This window comes from Bubalus kerabau, chromosome 2 (genome assembly GCF_029407905.1).
Source record: "Bubalus kerabau isolate K-KA32 ecotype Philippines breed swamp buffalo chromosome 2, PCC_UOA_SB_1v2, whole genome shotgun sequence".
Classification (NCBI taxonomy): Eukaryota; Metazoa; Chordata; class Mammalia; order Artiodactyla; family Bovidae; genus Bubalus; species Bubalus kerabau.
The window spans coordinates 203301376-203307554 of NC_073625.1; the positions used below are offsets into that span (position 1 = coordinate 203301376).

The 6179-nt window shown below is 42.8% G+C and overlaps 1 long non-coding RNA gene across 1 annotated transcript; it reads right to left on the reverse strand.

Annotated features, from left to right (window-relative positions):
* Positions 1-205: 205 nt before the first annotated feature.
* LOC129644365 (uncharacterized) lies at positions 206-4904 on the reverse strand. The gene is made up of 3 exons (XR_008710820.1): positions 4761-4904; positions 3803-4013; positions 206-2265 (listed from the first exon to the last, which is right to left on the reverse strand). It is a non-coding gene; the product is annotated as an uncharacterized LOC129644365 (long non-coding RNA).
* Positions 4905-6179: the final 1275 nt, after the last annotated feature.

Here is a 6179-nt window from a genome sequence, read left to right on the forward strand (position 1 = left end):
CATAATCCTGAATCAGTCTCTGTCAGCGTGGGGCTGTTTGGGGAGGTGGGGGGCGGGGGGGTGACGGTCTCTATTTTCCCATGAAAAGGTCATAAGTCCTTGCCAGGTATTTTTGAGTACAGGATCAAGGGAGCTGACAGAAGAGACAGCCATGCCCACTGCGTCTCTGAGGAACTGACCCAGCCAGATTTCAAAGTGAGCCTGGTCCTGTTACTTGAGCTTTATTTTGTGTTTTCTGAAAGGATGCTTTGCTCAGCTGCTTTTATAATATTCTTTTTTAACTAGGACAACTAGAGAAAGAAACACACATCGGGGGAGGGAGAAACTGTTGAAAACACCCACTGTGTTGAATAATTAACTATTCCCCCAGATACAATTTAGCCAACAGAAGCTGGGCTGAACTCAAATCTTCCAGGGTCTTCGGTGACCTCTTGAGGACTGCTCCTTTTCAGTCTCTAAAGTAGCATTCTTCCAACTTCCTTCTCTGGCTGTGATGGAGAAGAAATATCCACAAGCCTTCCTGTTACATTTCCCACTTTCAAAGGAGTTGCTCAGAATATCACCCCCGTCAATTCAGAAGACCTTCTTTAAAGTGATCGTACTTCCAACCTGAGTAATTCACACAACTATAAAAGCCCAGCTCCCCATAAAAGATGATTACATGCTAAAAAGACATTTGATTGTAAAATTCTGAGTTGCTGAGTGGCTTATGGAAGGGAGCCAATGAATCCTTTGAGGGAAAAGGTCTTTTCATCTTTTCCAGAAATTGTTTGTTCTCACTTTGGAAGGAAGAGGAAAGTGTCTCAACTTCACAGTTTGAGGGATTTCACCTTGGAGCAAGAATTCCAGCTGTCAGAATCCCAAGACAGGAGCACTAATCCATAGCCTCTCCGTGGGAGACAGAAACATTCCCAAACAAGATAGAGCACCAGTTCTGTGAAGCCTGGCAACAACCATTGTTGCCTCTTTCTGGAATAAAAGGCCATTTCAAGATTTTTAGAAGTCCTCCTATTTGTAAGAATCAAATCCAGGTCACTTCTTTGAAAGGGAAGGTGCCAGCAGCCTACAGTTTTGCTTTCCATGCCTTTCAAATCTCACAGAAAGATGTTCTGAGGTTCTGAGAATGATTACAGGAGGAAGCGTAGTACTAGGAAACTCAGACTCAGAGAGATGGTGACTCTAGGTGGTCACTGGTCTCCAAAGATATTCCCAGCAATCTCTACCCCCACTGTCTGCACTCACCACTCACTCCCTCAGCAAAGGTGGCGCTTACAGCGTCGCCCCATGACTCTTCACTGGGTTTTCTATTGCTTTGACCAACGGAATGATGAGGAAGTGGGTTCTTAGACATCTCAGACCTCTGCCTCCTTCAAGGACCCTTGAAGTCAGTGGAGCATGCTTTCTTTTTTAAGGTTTATTGAACATTTATTACGTGTCAGACTCTGAGGACACAATAATAAATTATGAATACTGCCTGACAAGAGCCCACATTCTAGAAGATGCATATAAAATCTCTGAGCTTAATCCCAGAGAATGCTTTGAAAAAAAATTGATAATAATCAATATGGTCTATCAGATGCTGATGGTCTACGAGGCATAAGTCTTGCCTTCGGTATGTTTTTTAATTAATTCGCTTGTTTACAGCCGCACTGGGCCCTGTTGCTGTGTGGGGGCGTGCTCCAGCTGCATGAGCAGGGCTGCCCTCTGCCGCAGTGCACAGGCTCCTCACTGCAGCCTCTCCCTTGTTGTGGGGCACAGGCTCTCGGCACAGCGGCTTCGGGAATTGTGGGCTTAGCTGCTCTGCAGCATGTGGAATCTTTCCAGACCAGGAAGCAAACCTGTGTCCCCCTGCATTGGCAAGTGGAGTCCTATCCACTGCACCACCCGGGAAGTCCTCAGTATGATTTTAACCTACTGTGAGATCTAGGACTAACACATAAAAATACATCAAGAATACTGACTATTATATTCTAAACTCTACAAATGCTGCCCAAGAAATATAAAAACTGGAAAATGCGCTGTGGAGTAGTCCTCCAATGTATGGCAGAAGTGAGAATGAGTCAGGCTTCAGTGAGACTATTAAGTTTTGCAGAGGCAATGTGATCAGGGCAGCTGATGGGAAAAAATCTTAAGCAGAGTGATAACGAGAGCAGTACTGTCGATAGACCTTTCTGCCGCAGTGGAAATATCCCACGTCTGTGCCAACCAGCGCAGTGGCCCCTGGCCACATGTTGCCGCCGCACTCTTCACATGCCGTCAGTGTACCTGAGAATGAAATTTCAATTTATCAAATTCTAATCAATTTAAAGAATTTAAATTTTGAGGCCAGTGGTTACCATGTTGTATGACATATGCCCAAAGAACTCGGGGAAGACCAATCATGATTTTTTTTTCTATTACTTTCAGTGACATCATCCAAGCTCAGTTAAGTATTAAGACTACTTTACCCAGGATACCACCCCAAAGTATAAAACAAAACAGTGTCAAAATAGAGTCTACCCCTGTGGCGTAATTCCAAGGCAACTTCACGAGCGGCCAAAGTTTTACTCCTTTCTACACATCCTTACTTTGGGTTTATCTGGACCAGTGGTTTCTTCCTTTCAATGGATTGTTTTCTATAAAATCCACAGAAAAATGGAATATTTTAAGCCAGCAATGAAGAAATAATGATGGAAGGTGCATTTACCAGAAAGCTTTTAGCGTGCATCAGTTTCCTTGGTTACAGGTAACAGAGAAAAGGGAGCAGGGGAAAAAAACATTTGAAGCACAACTTGCTGGAACAAGAAACCAGACAAAGGAGTCAAAGCTCAGGGTAACATTTAGGCCACTGGCAAAGCAAAGTGGAAAAAATGATGCAATTATCCTGGTAGTCCAAGGCAAAATGACATCTCTCACCTGGAAACAGCAAGATAATTCCAACGAAAGGACTTTTTTTTTTTGGTTGTTGTGTTCCGTTGAGTTAAGCTGATAATGGCCAGGGTTGATTTTCTCAATGTACCCTTCAGCATAGCTATAGATGAGAAAAGTGCAGACAGACCTCTTAGGAGCCGGAGCCTGCCTGTGACGGAGACAATGGAATCCCTGTCTCGGGGAACTAAATCAAGGTCAGAGAGGAAGACAGAAAAGAATGCAGCAGACATGAATCCAGAAGCCGGAATATAAGAGGAGACAGCTATGTTCGCTTTTTTTTCCAAGACATTTTCAGTGATGCTTCATACCCAGGTGTCCACCCTGGGTTTAAGGAAGAGAGAGTGGGGAGGGAGGAAGCTGTAATTCTGGGAGAAGCAGCAGCTCGGCACACAGGGTGGGGGAAGCTGGAGGCAGCCGCCCCAGCGGGCTCTGCTGTCAGGGCCGGTCCTCTCTCTCTCACAGCAGCCGGAAGAGAAAGTCTCATTAGACGGTGGTAAACGCGCATATGGATGCCCTGATGCAGGGAGGGGTCCCTGGGGGAAAAGTGTGTTCACTAGACTAGTTAGTGAGGTGCGGAAATAAGCCCAACAGCAAGAAAAAAAACTCCAGAATGTGTAGATGTGTTGCCTAGGACCCTAAATATCACCTCTCTGCCCAGGCATAGTGAATCTAGAAAATCAGAGTAGGCGTTCTAGTACATTCCACCAGGGGAAATGCCACCAGACGAGTTAGCCCCGTGCAGGACAGGCAGCTGGGGCTGGCTCTGCTCTCTAGGGGTTAAAAGGTGGAAAGAGTGGAGCAAGGCGCTGTACCTGCGAATTAGCCACAGAAGAATCCCCCTGCTGTTCAGCACATTGTGCGGGAGCCGTCAGATTTCCAGAAATAGACTCACCCAAATCCCCTTTGTGTATTTTCCAGAGCTGAATCTGAACTTCCCAGGGGCTGGGCTTTTTTTTTTTTTTTTTTTTCCCCACTCTTCTTTTCATAGATGATTGAATTTCCTGGTGCTGCTTTCAGATCAGATGTTATTTTGAGCACAACTCAAAGAAAGCCATCCATACACATTGAGAAGCAGTAGGTGGCAGAAAAGTTCAGCTTCATTCCTGATTAAGCAAAGAAACACCTCAGGGGGTGGAGGAGAGGGGAAACACTAAAGGCACCAAGGTCACTGAAAATTACAAGCATTTTAAGACACAGGAAGATGCTGGCTGATGCTCAATGTCTGCCAGGTTTTAAAGATACATTTAAAATCTTTAACATTTCAGAGCTATTGTTCACATGTGCGGCCCTCACCAGTAGTTCATCTAATCACTATACCTTGAAATTTAAACGTTTAACAATAGAAACTGTAAAAAGTCACAGTGGAAAAACATCATTTGATGTAATAAGCATGCTTGTGGTTAAAACCTGAGTTAACCTTCTCCAAGTAGCACAGCAAGTCCCCAGCCCTAGTTCATAAACCAGCCCCAAACTTCTCCCTGCCAGGCTCCTTCATGTCCTCCCTCTCACCTGCCAGGAGCCTGAGACCCTGTGCAAAACCATCTGCCTAATCGTCTCATTTAATTTTCATAATTACACTATGAGGGAAAAGTCAGGCTCAGCCAGATATAACTTGCAGATAGGTCTGATCTGACTAGATCAGATCTGTCTGACTAGAAAGTTGACAGCCCAAAGTTTTCTGTTTGACCATAAGGAGAGAGACTCATTTATTTTAAATTCAAATGTTTGCAGATTTGAATGTAAGAAACTTAAGGAGGAAAACGCTGGTACATCAAACACTCCAAGTCATCATTATCTTATTGTTGGCTCCAAGGGGTATTGGAAAAACAATATAATTTTAATTTACTCACCAGGGACTACATAACAAAATGTGTTGGTGTCTTGAGCCTGCTGAAGTGGAGTTGAAATTACTTTTGTCTGTTTCCCTTCCTTGAGAGTCTAATTCATCAGTAGCCACCTGGGACAGCGCCCACGCACTGAGCATCACTTCTCAGCTGGGCTCCTTCCTCCAAGCTCCTAAGCCGTTATCAGGCAAAGATCCTGTGCTTAAGGGGAAAATAACAACAGCAACAACAAATGGAAAAAAACCACAGCAGCCAACCCACACATCCATCTCCAAGGGCTAAAATCAAATGAGGTGAGTAACAGAGAGTGAGCTTCATATATTGAGACCTAGAGTTTTTAAAATATATATACATATATTCATCAACTTTTATACTCCAATGAAAACATTTGAGGCCTCACTGAAGATGTCTTAAAACAACTGGAAAAGTATTTAGGCCCAAAATATGCACCTGCTTTGTTGTCATAACCTGCCTTAGCTTCCAAAAAAACCTGTGGAAATTAAATTTAATAGAAACTTAAGCCCCACTTCTCTCTTTGACATTTCTTGGTAGCAGGGTGGTAGAATCGAGATTAAAGAAGACAGTTGTCTCGTTCTGAACCACCCTTTAGAGATGAAATACGACATCAAAATACTATCATCCAAGGGATGGGGAGAAGTTTGAGAACAATTCTTATCTTTATCATCATTACTGATCTCTGTTTTCTATTTTTAAATGACTGTCATATATGAATATAGTTTATAGGTTGTTTTATAAAAAATAAAAGTTAAAGCCTGCATGTTAAAAAAAAATAAAAAGAAATCTGATATGCTCCTATAACTTCAACAACAGCTAGGAGACAAAAGCATTAAGGCTTCATAGGGTTCGTATCATTCTCAAGCTCCTTTATCTTTAGGAATTAAAAGTTCAGGCATCAATAAAATGTGGTGGAAATCCCCCTAGAGCAGAAAGCAGACTAGATTCTAAACTCCAACAAGTCCATCCAGTGATGGGATGACCTTGGGCAGATCATTTAACTTCTCCAACTCTTGATTCACATTTATAAAAGGAAAATAAACTGGATACACTCTAAAAACATCTTACAGTTCTAACTGTGCTCAAAATCCAATACAATAAGCTATATTTAAGCTGTAATGAATGTTGCTTTTGGAGGTAATTAGATATCTTTGGAGGATTGCAAGATGGTAAATGGATGCCTGTTTCTCTCCAGGGATATTATTCCTCCATCTGTCAATTCCCTTGAGCCAAGATAATAATCATTAGTCCTTTCCTGAATTTGTTCTTGTCTCTTTTATTGCACATATAATTTGAAAATGATGTACACTCTCCTATCCCTTGTTGGTATCAAGGCACACATTATTCTCGGTCCTCTCATCATCTCTACAGTCAAAAGGACATCACCCTTAACCTGCTTGAAAACACCAC